Below are 22,419 nucleotides of genomic sequence, written 5' to 3' on the forward strand. Positions count from 1 at the left end.
CAATCTGGGAAAGTCAGCTTACCTGAAGCAAAATGTTCCTGTAGGACAGAGGGAGAACATACCTTGTTACGTAAGGAGTCTTCGGGTCGGCGTGGACGGGGTTCTTCTCCATTAAGGAGTAGGGAATGTCTTCTCAAAGCAGAGGTGAGCTCTGATGGCACTTCAGCAGGGGCCATGTTATAACAGATGTGTCAGGAATACGGTGAGCCTGGAACAAAGTTGCTGAGTTATGACTGGTTCTCAAACTTGATGGCAAATTAACCTCACCTGGTAGGTTAGCCTTACTGACGGCCCCCAAGGATATTCAGGGCTTAATCCCGGAAACCTGTGAGTGGTACCTTCTATGGCAAAAAATACTTTACTGATGTGCTTTAGGATCCTGAGATGCAGAGATTCCCCTAGATTATTTAGGTGGACACTAAATGTAATCCCAAGTATACTTGTTAGCATGCAAACAGGAAAATTTGACTTATGGAAGAAAAGGAGGCAATGTGCTAACAGAAACAGGCAGAGAAAAGGCCACATGATGTGGCCACGAATGAAGGAAAGATAGAGCTTCTAGAAGCTGGAAAAGGCAAGGCAGGAGATTCTCCCCTAGGGCTTCCAGAGGGAGCAGCGCCTTCATTTTGGCCCAGGGACACTCACTGCAGAGTCCTGGCATCTCTGGAAGTGTAAGAATCAATTTGTGTTCTTGTAAGCCACCATGTTTGTGGTCATTTGGTAGCAGCCATAGAAACCCAATACACCTGGAGAAGATTTACAAGCATTTGCTACCTGGGCCCTATCCTAAAGCAACTGAATCTTTGGGAGGGTGGGGTCTAGGCACCTGCAGTATTTCCAGGTGTGCTGCTAGGTTCAGGGCCTCTGAGGCAGGAGGCAGCAGCTAAGACCTGGGGGAGGGAACCATGCTACACAGGAAGAAAGGAATGCAAAAGATATTCTAAAGAACAGAATTTCTGGGGCCTAGTGACTCCTCAGTGATTTCGGTCAGGGAGAGAGGCCAGAGTCATAAAGGGATGACATCTGGCACCTGTGTGTGGGTAGCGCCTGGGCCTTCCACCCACTGCAGAAGGTGGGCGGGCGAGCCACGTGGAGGGTGGGGTAGGCCTGCTTTTAAGCATCAAGATGGGATTGCCCAGCAGGTACTTGTAGATGTGAGACGAGAGCTGGGGAGAAGTCAGGGCTGGAGATAAGATTTGGGAATCTTCAGCAAAGATGAGAGCTCAAGCTATGATGGTGAGATTTCCAGGAGAGTTTTGAAATGAAATTTAAAAGAAAAGAGAGACAAGAACCAGGGCTGTCCCACAGACATACATATATATATATATACACATTACATATACACATACACTTAAGAGATAATTAAAGGGTTGGCCTACATTATTATGGATGCTAAGAAGTCCCACAGTGTTCTGTCCACAAGCTGGAGGCCCAGGAAAGCCTGTGGTATGGTTCCAGCCCAAGCCCAAAAGCCTGAGAACCAGAGGAACCAATGATTTAAGTCCCAGTCTGAGTCTGAAGGCCCAAGAACCAGGAGCACCAAGGTCTAAGAATAGAAGAAGATGGATATCTTGGCTCAAGCTGAGAGCAAATTCACCCTTCCTCTACCTTTTTTTTTTTTCCTACTTAGGGCCTCAGCAGGTTGGATGACTCCCACTTGCATTGGTGAGGGCCGTCTTCCTCACTCTGTCTATGGGTTCAAATGCTAGTTTCTTCTAGAAACATCCTCACAGACACCCTAGAAATAACGTTTTACTAGCTATCTGGGCATCCCTTAGTCGACACACAAAATTAACCGTCACATAAAGAAGTCATCAGAGTGGCAGGAGGAGATTCAGCAGGACATCAAAGCACCCTGCGTGTGGAAATGCCGGGGGGGGGGGGGAGGCATGCTTGGAAGGGAGGGGGAAACTGCTGGGAGGGCACAGAGGAGGGTGACTAAGAAGTGATGGCAGATTAGAGGCCACCAGTGACCTTTGAGAAAGTAGTTTTGATGGTACAGAAGAGGTGGGGAGGGGAGGCAGAAATCAGATTACTGGGCAGAATCAGATTACAGGAGGCAGTGGGTGGAGAGGATGTGGAAGCAGCAGGAGGGGTTAGCTTTGGGGGCTCCAGTGATGAAAGCAAGCTGACAAGTGGAGGAATAACCTAGCCAACGAGACAGAGATAACTCAGCATAATGGGCTTTGGAGTCAGACCGACCTGACCCACTCCCAGTTCCTCCACCGTGAAAAATTTGCATTAAACAAATTGTTGGATTTTGCACAGACTCAGCTACCTTGTTTGGAAAATAGCCATCAATCATACTTACCCCAGAGAGCTGTGAGGATCTAATGAAACAGAAGAGATAAATTGCCTATTTTAGGTGTCTGGCACATCGTAAGTGGCCTAGGTTTCTAGGCAAAGATGTACAAGAGCTTTGGAATCCTACTTGCTTATAAATAGAATTGATGGGTGAAATACAGGACCCACAATTAAATTTTACTTTCAAAATAGAAATAGTCTTAAATATGTGTGTTCTAAATATTACATGGCCATAATTATACCAAAAATCTATCTGCTTTATTAGTTTTTTTTTTTAATTGAAGTATAGTCAGTTGCCAATGTTGTGTCAGTTTCTGGTGTGCTAATTTTCTATTGCTGCTGTTAGCAAATGATCACAAACTTAGTGGATTAAATAACAGAAATGTATTATCTTACTGCTATGGAGTTCAGAAGTCTGACATGATTCTCACTGGGCTAAAATCAAGGTGTCAGTGGGGCTACATTCCCGCTGGAGGCTCTAGGGGACAATTTTTTTTTTTTTTTTTTTACCTTTCCCAGTGCCTGAAGCTGCACACATTCCTTAGCGCAGCCTTCCTCCTCCATCTTGAAAGGCTGCAGGGTTGCGGCTCTTTGACCCTTCTTCCTTAATCACACCTCCCCCTGACTGCAGATGGCAAGGGTTCTCTACTCTCAAGGGCTCACTGATGAGACTGGGCCCAGCTGCATGATCCCAGAGATTCTCCCCACTTCCAGGCCGATTTGCTTCCTCACACGTGAAAGCTCTTTTGCCATGTAAGGTCGTACACCCACAGGTTCCAGGGATTACGAGAGGAACCTCTTTTGTGGGACGTGATTCTGCCTACTACACTCTTAATCCACAATTCTAATTTAACTAGGTGACCTCTTGTTGTTTGCTAAATCTGGTGACTGTGACCCTACCTACAAAACATTCTTTGATTAATTGAAAGGAAAAATGCTAATTTCCTCTGTCCCTGGAACCCCAACTACACCTTTCAGGGTAGGTGTAGGGTAGGTAGAGGCGGGTAGGTCAGAGAAAGCAATGAGCTTTCCAATTTGTTGCTAGTTTTTCAGAGTCAGGAAGCTTCAAGGGCTACAGGAAACTGCTGGTGGTCTCATCTGCTTCCAGCACTGACTGAGGTGGATGATTCAAAGGGAAACATCTGGGATCTAATACAAACTGACAGGGGAGCAATCACGCGGCTTCTACCTCTTTCAACTTCGTTGTCAGAACATGATGCAAAAATCTGCTGGCAAGGGATGCTGGGAAATGTAGTTCCCAGACCTCCAGCCCTAACAAAGAATTGCAGAACAGACAAGCTGGCCTGTAGAGCTAAAGAAACGTTCCCCAAAGGATTGAAGGGAGAAAACTTTTGACAAAGGAAAAGGCAAAATAATCACCAGTGCCGAGATTCCTGGTTATTGCAAAATACCAAAATCCCTAAGTGTTTTGTATCCATCTGCGACTTTTTCTTTTAAAACAATACTTTGTAAATTTGCTAAGACTGTCCCCTTGTCTTCTGGGCTCATCCTAGCCCTAGGATTTCACTGACGACATACTCTTGGTCACCATGATTTTGTTTTCCTGTCTAAGGTGGCAACAAGTAAACAGAGGAAATTTGGTAAATATGTTTGTTTCTAGGGCCAATTCCTGAACCATAACGTATGACTATTTTATTATGTATTGTTGTGCAACAAACTACACTCCAAAACTTGGTGCCTTAAAATAATAATTCCCTTTTTTTTTTTTTTTTGAGTTCTGGGGGTTTGGAATTCAGGCAGGATTCTGTGGGGCTTTTCTGCTCCCTGTGGTGTCAGCTTGGTCACTCACTCAGCTACATTCAGTTGGCGGCTGGCCGGGCAAGATCCAAGAGGACTTCACATGCATATCTGGTGCCTTGGTGCCTCTCCCGTGGCTAACTTAGGCTTCCTCACGGCTCAGTCTCACTCAGGGGGTCAGCTTCTGGCTTCCCAGGGGGAGGAAGTAGAAGCTACCAGACCTTTAACAGCCTGGGGGAACAAGTCCCAGAACGTCACTTCTGCCATATTCTATGAGTCAAGTCCTGATTCAAGTGGGGTCTGCCTCTTGAAGGGGAGAAAGTCTGTGCGTACAGAGAGGGAAGGAATTAATCAGTGGCCATCTTTGTATACTCATTGGGTTCTATTCTCCAGGATGCTAACTTTGGTATTCTCTTATTCTGTCCTCACTTCACAATTTGGAGCATGCAGCTGTGGATCTTAACTTTTATCTTTATTGCTTCTTATCCATCAGTGGTCTCCTCACATGTTTTGCTTATGTAGCCTATCAATAATAGAAGTTTGAGGAGGCATTTCATACCTGTATCTACAGACAAAGGGCCAACTATCCTATGCCATTTTATATAAGAGACTTGAGCATCCACTGATATTGGTAACCTTGGAGGTCCCAGAACTAATGCCCCATGGGTACCAGGGGACGACCGAATATGTATGTATAACGCCCTTGAACATCATAGGGGTTAGGGGTGCTGACCCACAGTCTAGTCGAAAATCCGCGTACACCTTTACACTGGCCCGGATCATGTAATCCTGTAGTACTTACTGAAAGAAATCCTTGAATAAGGGGACCCACACCGTTCAAACCTGTGTTGTTCCAGAGTCAACTCTATATACATATATTATGTATATATGTGTATACTGTATATGTGTATAGTAGCATATATAGTATACATAAACTACAGCCAACCCTTTGTTAAATATTAGTAAAGTTTAATATTAGTCTTTTTAAATTTTTAATAAGCTTAAATATAAACAGAAGATCGTATTTTTTTTGCACTCCACTCTGAAGATCACTGATCTAACCTTCTGAAGGGGTCTCATCATTGTCTTCTCGGGTTTTCTCATTAGCTCCCTACCCTTGCAAGCCCCTTCTACTATCCACAAGGAGACACTGAGATTTTGCTCCCTCCTTTTTATCCTCTTCCTGTATTTATCAAATATCTAACAGAGCGCAGTATCGATCCACATTTCACAGATGATAGCTAAGAAATACATATAACATGCACTCAAGCGTTATGCACTCTTAAGGCTTCTAGTTGTGTAAAGCAGATTTGCTCTTTTCTAAATGTTGTCATCTGCAAGTTTAGATCCCCGATATTTGTATAAATATATACAGGTACTCAGGTACCCTCACCCCTCTGGAAAAAAAATCATTTGAGAATTAAGCACTGATTAGAATTATGTTCTCTCATAGAGAAGAAGACTGAGAATAATCTTACAGGAGGCAGGTGTATGCCTTGTCATCTCTGTGTCTCCAGAGTTCTAGCACAGGGGCTAGGCAAACAGTAGGTGCTTCATAAATGTTCATTATACTAAAGGCTGGCCCCTTACACCTAACTATCCAAGTACATATTGCCTCTTTCAGTTGGCAAGTGGAAATGTACAACTTGATTTGCAAGTACTTACCAAGAAATTCAGAGACACACAACTAGGTGCATTTTATAATACAAAAGTAAGACTCTAATTATCACATAAAACATCAGAAGGTGAAGCAGAAAAAAAAAAGTTGGACATCACAGTGATGGGTGCTCTAGCCTTTTAGTTTTGAGGACAAATTAATTTCCTTCTAATCTTTAGAAAAAATTAAAGGGTGTGGGGTGTTGAAACAGAAGAGGAGGCAGTGAGCAAGGTGGAAGGATTTTAAGTGATCTGCAGGGCATATCTTGGCCAGGATTATCTCCAAACAGGCCTAGACAAGAAGATGGAGAAGGAGGCCGGCTTCCTTTTTAATCAAACATGAAGCTGCTGTGTGCAGCCCTGGTGTCCAGGCTGCTGAAGGCTCTGATAGCTTAGGCAGAAGCCAGGGAGAGGCTGATAAGGGGCAGGAACTCTAGACAACCTTTGGGCGGCCCAGGGCCTCCAGGGAGGGGGCTGTTCTAGCGCTTCTGGCTGCCAGATGTAACGCACAGCACGGCTCAGGGGCCTGAGTCAAGGCTCGGGGTGAGGTGGGGGGGGGACTCCCCTTTCTAGGCTTGTCTAATTTAACAGGGGCTGGCCGGCTGCCCGCAGCTTCCAAAGGGAGACTGGGGAGCTTGACTACAGGACAGAGGCCTGTGGAACCTTCTCAGTTGGTATTTCAAAATAAGCACTGGAGGCAGCATGTCAGGCAAGAGCTGAGAAGCAAGAAATATGTGCAGGGGTGTGTGTGTTGGGCGGGCAGGGTTGGGGGTGGAAGGGAACGTGGGCTCCGTGGATGCCGTGTGCTCCTTTCAATTCAGGCTGCTGTTCCTATTGTGTTTACCAAGACATTTTTCTCCCCAACATGCAAAAGCTAGAGAGCTGTCTGACCCATCAATCTCTGGTCCTTTATACAAACAAATCCCGGGCTGCACCATGGCCAGGAAGCAACAACCCAGCTCCCGCCGAAGGTGCTGACAGCTCACCTTGTGCTCCCTTCCAGCAGGCAGGGGAGGGATGCCTCTGGGGTTCTGCCATTCGGCACTGGAGAGTCACCCTTATTGAGACTTGAGGAAAAAAAGTCAGGGCATTGCTAAGCAGGCTTCAAGCCTGGCGATCAGTCGGTTACAGGGAAGACATTTCTTTTAGCTTTTTCAAAGTCTGTGCACTCTAAGGGGGGCCCTGCTCCCTAGTCTCTGGGCGTTGTGTGTGAAATGAAAAAAATGAAAAGGTTGGACTGGAGGATCCTCAAAGCCCCTTGCTGCTCTGCCTTCCTCTGATCCTCTGACCTCCAACTGTCAGGAACTCTGGAGACCAGCGGAGGCCTGGGAAACCCACAAGAATGGAAAATCCCCAGAGAGATGTTTTTTTCACCTTGGGATCTCATTCCAGGATTTGGAATGCACACATGCTACTGTGTGAAGCCACACAATAAAGATCTGACTCAGAAGGTTTCCCACTTCTCCATCCCGCCCCCTGAAATCCTGAAAACGGCTGTTCACCTTTCCAAAGGGATGGAACTGCCTGCTTAAAGCCTTAGCTGCTCCCCCACCCCCCACCCCACTTGTCTTTCCAGTTTCTGTATCTAGTTAGCACTTTCTCTGACTGGGACAGCGGGTGATGCTTGGTTTAAAAGCCCTCTCAGCAAGAAAGGTCTGCTGTTCCTCTCCATGTCCTTCTTTTTTTTTTTTTTAAATGACTGCACACGTATATTAAACAGTACAGTTTTACGTAGAATGCTAAGAGCACTTTCCTTCATGTTTTACGGAAGGACTTGAAACATATGGACTTTCTATTAATATTCCCACCATGGCACAGCCATATCTAACTCCTAAATAGATGCATTACAATTTGTTTAGAGTTTAAAGGCTTAATGGAAGAAATGAGAGAAAAGAGTAAGTTCATTTTATGTAACAATGAAAAATACATTCATGAAATAGAAAATAAAATTCAATATGGTCACATGTGCCCAGAAGGAGATGGCTCCTGATTTAGAGAGGTGATTTCTATGTTTAAGTAATCTCCATTTGGAACTTTAGTGATGGCAGAGATGAACTGCAGTTGAAGTTGCATCTTAAAGAAGACAGAGAAAGGGAAAGAGACACCAACCAGGTTTTGAAAGAACCAATGTGATACATAAAATGGCATCACGCCATCTCTCATTTTGTTCCTCACAGCTCTGTATACAGCGGGTAGGTACTATCATCCCATTCTACAGATGGGAATACTGACTCTGAGACAACTGAGTTGCTTAAACTTTAAATGCTATTTAAAGGCCAAATGAAGACTGGAAACCAAGTCTTCTGATTCTTAACCTCTCTTCCCTGCACTGTTTAATATATGGATCATCTTTCTGTAAGAAGTGGCTTTACCTTCCATGCTCACCTGTCCCTGGATTGAAAGAGTGGGAAAATAAAAGAAGAGGGGAGAGGTCAGCTCAGGATTAAAACTCCTCAACTCATGCCTTGCTTTGTTCAAAAGCTGCTTCTGCTTCCAGGGTTTGCCTGGAAACCCATGATCACAAAGGCTGTAGCTTCTTTTGTCATGTGTGACTGCTTAGAAGTGTATGGGCAGAGTCCAACCCAACGGTCATCTTTCTATTGCCCAAGATGACAAAGCTGGAGCATTCACGAGTTATGACAGTGGGTGGGACACCCTCTCTAGTAGTATGGTCTTAACGGTCATCTTCCTTGCTTTGACCACGTCCTTTAGTAGATCCAGAAGTGTTGAAATTCTTGATACCAACCAGTGGGACTTTTTCATGTTTAATGGGAAATGGGGAGAAACTAAGAAAGTTGAACTAATTGGAATACAAATTTGGAAAATATATTGATGTTCCCATTTTGTCTAATTCAATGGTTTAAGAAAAGGTATACTTTCAGTTCTGATTCTGTACAATTCACTGGTGGTTTTACGGGGAGAAATTCATTTTGATTGGTTTTAAGGTTCAGTTGAAAATGTTGCTGATCAATTTTATTTGGGGTTTGTTTGGATTTTATTTTTTCACAGTTCTGTTTTGCTGAGGTCCTGAAAAGGTCTATGAGTATTCAGAGTATGAAGTAGATCTAAAAACAAAAACAAATAAAAAAAACAAAAAACCTCAAGAATGTGAAATTTTTTTTTTGAAAAATACTAAACAGTAGGCTTCTGATGGTCATGATTTAAACAAGATGAACTGAAAAGTTTGTCAGTCGACTTTGGATTGAATAATTGCAGATCCTTCTTTTTCTAAATTTCCTAAATCATCTCCTTTACAATGGTTGTTTATGCCCAAAGCGTACCATTTCATTCTCTGAAGACCTCTGTCCTGATGTGAACTTTGAACTGACAAGGCAGGAGCAGTTTCTGGTTCTGTATTTTGGAGGAATTGTTGGGAAGGGTTTTCAGGGAGGTCACATTGAAAAGTCTGGAACGCACACTGAAAAGTCTTAAGTCCCCAAGTGTACGTGAGCAAAACTGTCCTTGTAATTAGGAGACACAGAACAGAGGGGACATGAAAACAGGAGACTCCGTTCCCAGGGTGTCCTGACCTTTGGCTACATGGTTCATTTTTTAGCATAGTTATCTGGTGATATTACTTTGGCAAAAACAGTGTGGTGGTTTTGAGTTCTTTTAGTGTTACTGGTGGTTTTAAATGCCCTTTTCCCCAGTTAAGTAGTTCTAATGCAACATTGCTTCGCCACAAAAGAGTTCAACCAAATGCCTTAGAAAATGAATACTTCCTTTGGGCTGTTGCCTTTCTTTATCATCACACAAACACACACACACTCATGGGAAACTTACCATTTCTTCTAGTCTTCAACCCAATAGCTGCTTGTTTGTATATTATCATCAAGTGAATTGCTTTATTTTGGTTAAAAATCATTTACTGTAATCACTGAAAGATGCCTGTTCATTAGAGGCCTATTAAAGTAGCAGCTTATATTTATTTTATTTTATTATTATTTTTAAAAAATTGAACTCTAGATGATGTACAATATCATGTTAGTTTCAGGTGTACTAAAAGTAGCAGCTTTTAAATCAGATTTCAGAGGCTTTATTGTGCCTCAGTTTTCTCATCTGAAAAAATGAGGATGGTGACAGGATGTCTCTCACAGGGGCTGAGAGAATTATAAGGAAAAGATTCCAGTAAAGTCCTTACCATGTGTTCTATAAGCGTCCAATGAGATTATCCTAACTTCAAACGGGCATCTTTCATTCTTTGGACCAGGACTTGCTGGACTTGGGGTGAGGAGGATGCTGAGATGTGCATCCCCAGACGTCTCTGAGAGGATGAGAGGAGGTGGGGAGAGAACTCAATGACCCAGTTTATGAGTAGCTGTCCCTCAGGGAACCTTCCAGTCTCCTTCAGCTTGTCTTAACTGAAGAAGTGTAAGTTTTCTCTTTCAGATCAAGGAATAAAAAGATGCCCCAAACCTCCACTTCCTCTCTGCCAATCCCAAGCTCCACACTGGCCCAGTCTGTGAGGTGGACACTTAAGCCTCCTTCTCCATGTTAATTTGAACAGCTGCATTCAAGCCACAGACAAAAGGCTAGCTTTTCTCTTCCCTTTATAAGGTGGCTACTCTTTGGAAGAAGAAAGCCTCAGGATGATACTGGCCCCTGGGCAGAGGGTAAGACCCATTGCTTTTTACTTATGGAAGTGCCTGAACCAGCACCATCTTGTCAGGTGAAGTGAGTCACAGGCTCTCTTCCCTGTCCTTTGTCCTTGGGGGAAAGAAGTGATAGGGGCAGCTCCTAGGCATCCTGGGATGCTGTGTGTGTTTGCAACTTGAAGAGGAATTTCTCAGCCCTCGTTCTCTTTCTGCACACCCACTGCTGAAGCACCTCTGACACAGCCCACCTGCAACTCTTTCAGGATCCTCCTCCATGTTGCCGCAGGAGCTGCTTTTTTCCTTTTTGGTTTTATTACTTAGGATCCAAAAATGCTGTAGCCAAAGGTTTGTGGGTTTTTTTTTTCTTTTTCTTTTTCTATCACTCTCATGTTCTCATGTTTTTGTCAAATAGTGACAGTGAGGAAGGTAACTGCTCCCTCTCCCCCTCCCTTGGTACCTCAGCCAGTGCCAGACCAACATGGAATTGGGAGTCCTGAGCTCAGGACCCATGCTTGGTCTCCAGGACTATCCAACTTGTAACGAGCACCAGAACTTTCCTGAGATCCCTGCCAGCTAGGCATAAATCAAGATTTAGCCTATAAGAGGTGGGCTCCACACCAGATTGCATAGACAAATCAATGAACTAAACCTATTTCCCCTGCCTGCAAATATCCACCTGGAAAAAATATCTTTTCTTACCCTGGAAAAAATATCTATTCTCACCCTGAGTCACAGTGCTTAAAAGGCAGCCTGCTTGGGTACATGACCTTGAACTCAGGACTTTACCTTCCTGCACCTCATCTATTAAAAGGGAGACAGGAATTGTGTAAATGGCAAGTTCACTACTCAGAACAGTAAAGGCTCTGACAATACAGGTTATCAGTCACCCTGGCACAGAGAAAGAGCTTCAGAATTCCAGTTTAGCACAATACTTAGTTTCATATAAATAAGACCAACTCATTCTGCCCTCCACATCTTTATCCAGACTTCTCATATCGCTGGGGTCCTTCAAACACATTCCTTTTCTCAGTCTCCTCCTCTTTCCCTCTCTCCTCCCAGGTTATCTCTCCCATGTGCCTATGCCCAAAGAGATCTGTCCTCCCCCCTCTCTGATATACAACATTCATTCTCGCTTTTCATTTCGCTGTGTCCTCCTCTAAATTTAAGGTGGAACTCCAGAACGATTTCTTTTGAGCCACCCATAACGGCAGGCACATTGCTGGGCACACGCTGGAGACACGCAGTTGGTGTTGAGAGAATGCGTAATGCCAGAATGCCTGGCCTAAAGAGACCTTTCTGAGAAACTTTCCGACTTTAGTACAAAGCACCTTGTGATCACCCAGGTGGAACCTCCGGCCGCGCGGTGGGATTTGCAGGTCTCCGAGCACAGGACTGTGAAATCCGGGCAGCGAGCGTGCGCTGCGTGCCCAGGCATTCCAATAATAGTTGCAGCTGCGGAGGACGGTGCCGTGACTCACGTCCCGTCCCGGCGCACGTCCCCAGGCAGCAGCGTGGGCGGGGACGCTCCCCCCAGGCAGAGGGGGATTACCTAGGGAGGTCGGGCCCAGCGACTGCAGACACACACGCGGGAGGGAGCCGGGGGCACAAGGGCAGCCAGGCTGACTCACACAGGAAAGCCAGAGGGCGATGACCAAATTTGAAAAAGCAAGTCGCCTCTGTCAGGGAAGCTCTCCGAGAAAGAGGAAGTAAGATCAGCTGGTACCAAGCACAGAAAAAGAAAATCAGCTGTCTTTATGCCTTTGTTCTCACTGCAATTTATCAAGATGAGCATCTGCTAAACGCAGCACTGTGCATCTGAGAAGTGAGATGCAGCCACGCCACTTAACACGCCCCCCCCCCTCCCCAAGTCATCGGCAAGGATGGCCGCGGGAGAATCCCGGTTCAGCCTCATTCCCACCCTCACGTGGAATTACTACAGTTAACATCTAGTCCCAGCCTCTGCCGCCTTCAGTGTTATGGGCTGTGACTAGGTGAAAGGCGGCCAGCCGAGGGGGATACCCTGCTCACCGAGATAAGAGGCCAGGCACCAGCCTGAGGCAGCCCAAAGGAAGGGCTGCCTTTTCCAGTGTGTCTGCCCAAAAAGGACAGCTTTTTCCCTCACTAGCAAAAACGACATCCTGCGTGCTAGCTGTGGCCCTGTTTGCCGAGCACTTCGTGTATGCCAAACTCCGCTGGAAGAATTTGGTGCACACTGTCGCGTTTAATTCTTAACAGTAGTCCTCAGAGGCAGGTTCTTCCAGTATCCTTGTTTCAGGGATGAAGAAATGGAAGCACAGAGAGATAGAGCAATCTGCCTAAGGTCACACAGCTATTTCCTTCAGATCTAGACTTAGTCCTGGTTGATGATGACGATGATGATTTAAGTCTTGGGTAGTAAGGATGCCCTTTTTGTAGACTGTGTTCTCATGGGTTCTCAGTCAGCTGTGCCTCTAGACTGAACAGGGAATTTTACTTAAGTTTGACCTTATCCAAGTTTCTTCACTGTCAGATAGAAATAATAATATCTTCCTCACAGGATTATTATGAAGATTAAATGAAACGGTATACTGACACTCGTTGTGACACATGAGATGGTGTATTATTCAACGTGTGATATTTACTATTTGGTGTGTATATATGTTGCTGCCCACATACATTTACATATACAGTATTATTTTATACAGCCAAATCAAGCATTTTAGTAGCCATTTATGTAAAACAGAAAATGGCTCTGATGCATCCATAAAGACTCCTAGATCACAGTTTCCCAATATGTGCTCCAAACTTAGCAGAGGATTCTATGGTCATTTAAATTTTATTTGTTAACCTTGTATTTGTTATATACTACTCCTTGAGAATCATAGTATATTGACATGCCAAAGGATCTGAGAAGTCCTACAGTAAAAATACTTGTTTAACTTGGTTTAACCCAGTTTTCTGGCATGCTGTATGTATCCTCTGACATGTATTAATGTCCCTGGCACTAGGTTCCCAGAGCCCAAAATACACTTTGGTAAATGTTTCCAAAATACACAGTTTAGGAGGGCCTATGTCGCTGTTGGCATGTATTACTTTACCTTCTAGGAGCCCTTCGCTGGGCAGATAGGCTCATGTGTAGTTGTTGGGTAGCAGCACAATGAAAGTCTGTTTCTGGGTACCACTAGCATCAGAATCAGCTAGGGTGCTTTATAAAACATCCACCTCAAAGCTGAATTAAACATGGAAGCATCACAAGCATCAAACTAAAATTTGAGATGCACTGAGTAGTTATTAGGAATTAAATTCAAGCTAGCAGTAGCAAAGAAGCCTTGGATACTTCTTCCTCTCAATCTCCAAGTTCCTAGAGCTGATTTAAGATGATTCAAGAGATGAAAGGATTTCCCTACCTCCTCATGTTGAAAGCTCTAGAGGGCAGGTTGAAAGGGTGCTATCAGTCATAGTTTAGTTTGGGGATCTTTAATCAGATTGCTTTTCTGCCCCTCGCACTCAGGGAATGGGTGTCTTGATGTCTACAGGAGCTGATTCTGCCAGGGGGCAGTGTCACTTGGAAACACTGCTCTGTGGCCTGACTCCTAACCACGGAAGCACTCAGGTAAAGGCTAATACTAAAGGAGAAAAGCCATGAAAGCAGCATGAGCCTCAGGAATGGAGGCCTGAAAAGGAACAGGATGCTCTTTAGTTATGAGAGAGGGTCCATTAGAGATTGGTTCCCTTTGTAAGAACCCTTCTGCTATTGGTAGCTGTAAGGATCTCCTTGAAAACATCATGGACCTGAGTTCTTACTCTAACTTTTTGGGATGTAGATGGGTCTCTTGAGGGACTAGATAAACCCAGTCTCCAGTTTTACAATGCAGAGATGTGTTCAAGGTCATGGGTCTCATAACCCCTCAAAACGTAACCACCTACCTCTGGAGTTAACCTGGGAGCCTATCTCAAGATGCACCTGTTTGTTCTTGAGGAGACAGGAAATGTTCTATTGTTATTTCTTCTGCTTTGCTGTAGAAATGGTGTGCAATTTCATCCTGACTCTGCAGTCTCTTGTGAACTACCTATCTGCATGTGTTCTGCTGTGCACACTCAATAAGAAATCAGTTACCTTTCTATCCACATTGAAGAGGAGACATCTCTGCTTAGTAGCTGGACTTTTAATTCCCCAACAGTAAGAAGGGCAGATTGAACTTCTGCTGTCCCATTCCAAGCAGTAACTGAGGCTCCAAAAATTAGGGAACAGGGTAAATTGTCCCAATTTGCTATCACAAATGGGATCTCTCTGGAGGACGTAGGGGAGGAAGGAAGAAGAAGCCTTGGAGCCTGGAACACACTGAGCAAGAGCATGCTCATGGGGCCATGGGGACAGAGGGCAGTAAGACCCTCCTGATGTTGACCCTGTGCCTCTCTCCTCTGCACTGAAATGCTTCACTGAACTTTTGTGAGTCTCCCTCCCATTAAAGCCCACTTCCACATGTCCCCCAAACTGTCTCTTTTTTCTTCTTCCTGGAGAGAGAGAGAAGACAATGCAGGAAGTCCAGAATAGTACTGAGGGTCATGATGGAAAGAGAGCTACCCAGGGACAGCTTGTCATGGTTCTTAGAGAGCAAGTGGGGCAGGGGCCGTCTCTCTACCGGTGACAGTGCACCCACCCTCACGCTCCACTTCTTCCCCACCTCACAGCCACCCCCAACTGCTGTGGCCTAGTACCAGAAAAAACATAGTACAAATAACATGTTCAGAAAAGGTGTTGGTGATTTCTACAAGTCTGACTCCCCTTCAGGGAGTATCTGCTTTATAAACTGCAGAAGGAAAGGGACAGTGGTGGAGGCTGGGGCCCTCAGACCATTCCCCAGTTTTTTACCTCTGGCCTCTTCAAATGCTTGTTGAGCAAAATTCTGGTTGAATCATATGATTTGGGTGGAGAAAAAGGGGGTTGATAAGTGGGGGAAAGGGCTAAAGGATTAAAAAATGGCACCCTTACCATCTGATCAAATACACCAAGTAACCTTCCCTTCCAAGTGCAGTTACTGATGAAACTTCTCCCAGTGCCTCCTCTGCCTCGCCCTCCACCACCCTTGCTAGCTACTGCTCTTCTCCATGTGGCAAGACACGGGACAGCCAGCCAGCTTCCCATGAGGAAGGACCCCTTGGGAAAGTTGCACTTCCCTTGAAGAAGCAGAAAGATACAAGCATCAGTGTCACGTGTTTCCATTACTCCTACTGCGTGTTCCCATGACTGGTGTCCGCTTTCCACCAGGCACCACGTGCACCTGCCAAGCAGAGCCCAAGTGACACTTTCTGATCACCACTGTGTTCCAGCTGCCCCTATCTGGAGAGTTCTGTCCTGAGTTTCTCTCTGTTCCTAGGCTATCTTTGACGTAGTGACACATTTTACCACTTTCTATCCAGAAGTGGCTGTTCCTCAGAGAGGGATGACTCACTTTGTATCCAACATAACTTCACAAACCACCTCAAAGCCACTGGAGATAAAGATTTGGGACAGAAAGACCATTTCCTTCTAACCACTCCAGCCAAGCAAAAAGCCCAGTATAACAGCAGAATTCCAGGGTCTTCCTGAGTTAGCACCAAGCCACCATGGCTCCATTTGAATCCTCTCACCAGTCGACCTCATATTACCATATCTAAGAAATCAGGTAGAGGCTGTGTTGTCTCCTAAAAGATGTAATTTGCCTTGATTCTCTGTACCACATGCAAGCAAGCAGTAATTTATACATTGCCTGGAAACCAGAAGCACAAACGCTGATAAGTAAATGTTCAATTGAAGCCAAATTCCCTACAATTCATGAAAGGAACTTGGATGCCCACTCTCAAGTGTCAATCATCTCAATCATGCTGCTGTCAAATTTAGCTAATGTTTTTTCCAAAGTAGCATCTCTCATTAAGCCAAATGATGCCTTCCGGCACATCATTCCTTTACAATGTAGTACTGTATTTGAATAGAAAATAACTTAAATGTGAAAAGAAAAAAGGAAGTCTGTTAGGGTGGTTGGTTATATCGCCAGGGCTAAGTGTTTGTATTTCAAGTTACTATTTTTAATCAAGAGTTTTCAAATAATTACAGCCTAAAGGAAACCATAGGAAAACTTTTAACCAGAAATTTACTTACTGTAATGGATAATTACCAAAGAATAAATAAGTAGCATTTAGAAACAGGAAAGAAAGAAAGTGGCATTGTTAAAAGCTGTCAGCTTTGCAGAGCAGGATCCCTTCCCCACAGCTACCTCTTCCACTCTCCTCTCAGCTCCCCTTCCCACCTCAACCAGGAACTCAGTGACCTTCTGTATGTCCCTTCCATTTCTCGCCTTCAAAACTTGCCTAATGGAAAAGATCTGAAACTCATTTTCACTATGATATAAATGATTGATAACTTAAGTGCTACGTGTTTTCAGATTATTCATTTATTTTAACATACTAGATAGTGCTTTAGTCCAAAGGAAGGAGCTTAGATGGGAATTTTAGCAGCCAGACCATGGATGAAGGATTTTTGTCAGGGAGGGTGGCCGTGGTGGGGGAATGCCTTCCCAACCGTAGGGAGATCTTATAGCATACAAGTTTTGGAGCTATTAATGAAGGTATATCAATGAATTTGATCTAAAGCAAAGTATTTGACAAGCATATATCTTAAAAAATATTTGTGTTCCAGAAATTTAAGTGGCCTCAGCACATATGATTTGGGCATTTGGTAAAACTAGCAAGATATGAACATTGAGCAGACACACACACACAACACACACACACACACTTTCAGAGTTTACTATAGTCTCACAGCAAGGAAGTGGAAGAGGAATGGGGCAGAGCCCTGAGGTTCTTGGAGACACTTAGAAACTACAGACTAGGGGACCCAAGGCCATTGCTCTCTGATGCCCCAGACATCTGGGGAGGAAGGAAACTGGGGAAAGCCCATAACACCAGGTAACTAGCAGCTCACTGGTGGCCTTTACTGAAGATAATTCTGGAAGCCATTGTTCTCATGATGAAGACCAAATATCTCAAGACCCTCAATAATGTGGCCCCTGCCTACCTGTCATTTCTCTCCACTACCTCCCACCCCAACCCCAGCTTCAGCCAAGAGTCTTTGAACTTGCACTGCCCAAGTCTGGAACACTCCTGTGTTCCTCTAACTGCTCTAGTTAACTCCTGCTAACCCTTCAGATCTCAGCTCAATGGTTACATCCTCTGTAAAGCCACTCTGACTCTTTAGGCTAGACGAGGTTCCCTGCTCTCACAACTACTATACTTGCCTTTTGAAACTACTTTTCCTAGTTTATAATTATGTGTTTGAGTGGCAATTTACATCTGTCTCCCTTACTGCCCCGTAAAAACCATAAAGATGAGACCATATCTCATTGGTTTACCTTGTGTCCCCAATGCCAAGTACAGTGTGTGGTACATAATTTGTGCTCAATAAATGTTCACTGATTATGTAAATGAATCAACTGCTTATGTAAAAAAATCAATAATTCTTCTCATCAATTGCTTTGTACTGAATGTTTATGTATCACCGAAATCCAAATGTAAATTTTGAAACCCGATCCCCATAGTGATGTTATTTGGAAGTGGGGCTTTTGGGATATAATCAGGTCATGAAGGTGGAAACTTTGTGAATGGGATTAGTGTCCTTATAAAAAGAGATCTCTCTCTACCTTGTGAGGACATAGCAAGAAGGGGTCCATCTGCAAACCAGGAAGAGGGCTCTGACCGGACTGCAAATTGGCTGGCATCTTGCTCCTTCAGAGCCGTGAGAAACAAAGTTCTGTTGTTTAAGGCACTGGTCTGTGGTATTCTGATTCTAAGACATCAAGGCAGCTCAGGAGAATCAACAAGCTATGAACATTAAGCCAGTAGCTTATTTTCTTCAAACTTCAGCTTCCTCACCTCTAATATAGTATATGCAATAGCATCTATTTCTGAGGATAGTTTTGAGAATTAAATGACATAATTCACGCAAATGATTTAGTGCATATCCAGCATCTAAAACACACTCATTGAAGGTTTCTTATTATGTTACAACTTACCACTTTGCACTAGCTTTCTCATCTATAAACTAATGGTTATAAAGTTTCCTTCTGCTTTACACATGCTATGACTCCTATCTAATCCTAAAAGAAAAGTTCTTTGTTCTCTGGATTTGTCAACCTGGCAACTTTAACAATCAATATATTAACTTTTTCTTCCAGTTAAAAAAAAAATCTACAGGAACCAGCAATGATTCATCAACTTGAAATAATAAGCATGAATTTAGGGCACGGCCATAATTATTTTATGAACTTGCATTTAATGTACCAAAAGTCTTCATTCTCACAAGATTCCAGGAAGTACAGAGAGGAGGGGATTTGGAATGATAAAGTTCCCTTTTCATCTGCAGTCCTGAAAAGGCACATGTTCTTTCCTTTATTGGTCTAACAATAGGGTACATATATATGCCCTTACTTGAAAGAGAGAAAAAAAAAAAAACCCAAAACAGAAAACGAAAAGTTTTATTACACAAGCCAAAGTATTAAACAGAAGCCTTTGTGATTTGCTAACTTTATTGAATATCCTTCTGGATTTAAACCCCCACAAAAGAAATAACATTCATTACCTAATAATGATAAACTATGTAGGCCTTTTACTTCCAGTGAAAAACGTGATCTTTGCTCTTACAATGTATAATGGAGAGTTTTATGCCCATTTGATGCATGAGAAAGTGGAGGGTCCATGGAGGAACATAATGACCTAAGAATCACATAGCTAACCAGGCACAAAATCAATGCTGAATAAACCCAAAGGTTTAGGCCTCATGCTCAGAAATCTTACTTCCCTATGCTCACCTGCCAAGTCCCATAAGTGTGAGCTATACTTCATGTTTGTTTCCCATAAATACATCCTTATTGATAATGTCAATAAAGTACATTTCATCACCCACTTGGAATGGCTCCGTCTTCATCCTGGCAGTGTTTTGCCTTCCAGAAGAACAGAACAATGCACCATAGTTTCCAAGTGCCTTTCATTTGTCACTGGGACCTTTGCTATTTTGATCAGACTTCCTCCTTCCCAGACCTTAGCAAATATTATATCTTGGTCCAAGTAATGATCTCTGTCATGGAGGTAATTGCATTAGTAAGCATGTTTTACCCAAATTCCCATGTTCTTTCAATGCTTTCTTTTAGACTGCCCCATATCGTTGAAAAAATGTTTCAATGACACTTTGAAGCTAGAGAGGACCAAGGTGTTAAGAAAAAAATATATTAAAACCATCAACCAATGTTGTGTAAATCTTTATAGTTTACCAAGCTTCAGCCCAAGAAGGTAACCAGAGCAGCTCTCATTATTCCCATTATATAGATGAGGAAAATGAGGTTCACTCAGATCTTTTTATTTCAAGTTCCATGCTAGAGCTACAATACACAAGATTGCTGGGTGCTTCACTGTTAGTATTATTACTCCTACCATTCAAAACCAGAAAGGCGTTTGCCTGAACTTTCATCTACATGAGCAGCCAGAAAACTCAGAACTGGAATCATCAACCACATTTGACTTAAAATAATTTACTTACTATTTTCCAGACATGCTTTGAACAAGTTATTTTAAACACAATTGTACATCAGTAAAAGTCCACAGGAACAATAGATCCTCCATAGGTTTCTAATGGAGAAAGTGAATTCAGAACAGACCTTGTTATAGTGTCAAAATGAAACAATGCCTGGGCAAGTTCCACTGCCATTCCACAAACAAAACTAAGGAAATGGGAGAAGAAAGAAGAAAAGTAAAGTCTATTTCTGTCCCACAGTGCTGGAGCTCTGGCAGGAAATTCTGAATGAGAGCTCTAGTCAGTGGAGCTTTACAGGACAATCTCCACCCAGGCATGGGATTGGCTCCTTCCACCAGGCCCAGAGGCTGAAGGGGCCTGAGCCTCACTCAGCTTGCCTGTTATCTCCCAAAACCTGGGCACTGCATCTATAGAGTAGCTTGCCCTCTTGCTCCTACAAGCTGTGTAGACTTCCGATTTAAAGCCGGAAGAGCTGCATCTCTCCATCGCTCCTACGTACATCATTCACTGATCCGTCTTAGTAAGTCTTTAAGTAAGTTCTCATTACCTGTTGACCGGGAACAGACAACTTGAAGAGATATGCTACGTGCCAGACATACAGCAAGATTCTCAAACTTTATTACTTAAGAATCACGTGGGGCAGGGGTGGGTATAGCTCAGTGGTAGAGCACACACTTAGCATGCACCAGGTCCTGGATTCTATCCCCAGTACTTCCATTAAAAAAACAAAATCACTTTGAATGTCTATTTAAAATGCAGATTTCTGAGTTCCTACCTCTGGAGATTCTTACATGGTAGATTTGGGATGTAGCCTACGATCTAGATTTTGATCAAACACTCTAGGTGATTTTGATATAGGGAATCTAAGATCACTTTGAGAAATACCATACTGAGTGATAAAGAACTGAATAAAAGAATGAATGAATGATAGTGTCATGAATGAGAATCGATGGTTGAATAGTGTTTGCCTTACGATAAGAATCATTGGTACACTTACTAGAAATACTGATTCCTAAGTCTAGCTCAGACATCATAACCAAAGTCCCAGTGAAAGCATCTAGGAATCTAGATTCTTAAATAAGTGCCCCACGTGAGTCTTCTGATGAGGCACCTCTGGCGGGTACACTGTAGTTCCCATAGTACTTATTTCCTGTTCTTTGAAACAGTACCTTGGGGTGACCACATCCAAGCAGGTACCTGAAGCTCTTACTGTCTTGGTAAAACTGCTCCTTCACTAGCCATTTTAGAGAAAATCAGACCCTTCCTCCATTCCCCAAATGATGCTTCCAGCAAATAATCTACAGCTATGGACCCAAGTGGGTTTTAACACAATCTGGTGGTATTTAAAAATATTTACTAATCAGTACTGTCTGGGCACCAACTCATCCGACAACCCATCCGGACAAAGAGTATATGTAATATAAAAACCAGTGTTTACTGTCTAGATATCAGTTCCTAGTATAATATTTTCAATGATAGTTTTTAAATTGTTTAAGCCCAATGGACATTGGGAATATTGATATATTTTCAAGATTCCCTCCCACTTCATCTCTTGCAACCCTTTATGGAAGGTTTGAGATTGGTGAATATCTTCAAGGTAATGCCTGGTAATCTTGCTCAGGTTTGGTTAACCTATCCTTCCCTGTTTAATTTGTTTCATGCTCCATGCCCTGACATCGTATTCCTTATCAGACCAGAAGTTTTTAAATGTGCAAGCCTATCGTGCCTGGGGAAAAATGTTGAACTTTTGCCTCTGTAATAAGATATGCTCCAATTACCAACTTTAGCAATTTAATATAGTTGAATAATAACTGAATGGGACACTTTGTCACTCAGTCATTATTCAAGCTCCTACTGGGGGTGGAGTGAGGAGTTGCTGGAGGCCAGATTATTCCCCGGGGAGCTCAGCCACACACATCAACACTGAGAGAATCTTTTTCAAAACAATGTTACAAAAAATAAAAAAATTCCAGGACATGCAAGTCAAACTATAGGTTTGCAAAATGCTTATAAGAGCTCAAGTTCAATTTTACAAAATGGCATTAGCGTTTAGCGTTAAGATACTTCTATACATGGAAAGTATGTTGGAGGGATAAGGCAATCTCCTGGATAATTCAATCTAAGAAGTGCTTTGTAGGTGGCTGTGATCCAGATAGATGAGATCATTTCCACATGAGCCAAAGGTATGTGAAAACTCCCCTTTACCCTGCATTGCATGTTACCTCGGATTCTGAAGTTATTCCAGTATTCAATATAGGCTTCAAGCACCTGTATCTTGCTTTGATATGTGCAAAGACATTTCTGCTAAAAAATTTCAAGGTCTGTTATTTATACGCAAAACTTGAAGAAGCCAAGGTTTTGTTTATTTATTTTCATCTTAGTTGTTTTGTTTTGTTTTGAGATCTACTGGAAAGCCAATTTTTTCCCCCTGTATCTAGACCAGGGCTTCATTTGCCAGTGAAGAAAATATCACATGCAGATTTTTAATTTATGCACTTAGCATCTATAATGTGTTCTAGAGTCTCATGAAAGTTAATCAAGGGAAAGTGCAGGTGGCCTGGCAGC

At 43.2% G+C, this 22,419-nt stretch overlaps 1 long non-coding RNA gene across 1 annotated transcript in view; it reads right to left on the reverse strand.

The window, feature by feature from the left end:
• Nucleotides 1–22,419, reverse strand: part of LOC135319739 (uncharacterized) — a 362,830-nt gene that overhangs the window by 118,614 nt on the left and 221,797 nt on the right. The window contains exon 4 of the long non-coding RNA XR_010378574.1: nucleotides 63–208. This is a non-coding gene — a long non-coding RNA (uncharacterized LOC135319739). The remainder of the gene's footprint in view (nucleotides 1–62; nucleotides 209–22,419) is intronic.

Source organism: Camelus dromedarius, chromosome 3 (genome assembly GCF_036321535.1).
Source record: "Camelus dromedarius isolate mCamDro1 chromosome 3, mCamDro1.pat, whole genome shotgun sequence".
NCBI classification, from domain to species: Eukaryota; Metazoa; Chordata; class Mammalia; order Artiodactyla; family Camelidae; genus Camelus; species Camelus dromedarius.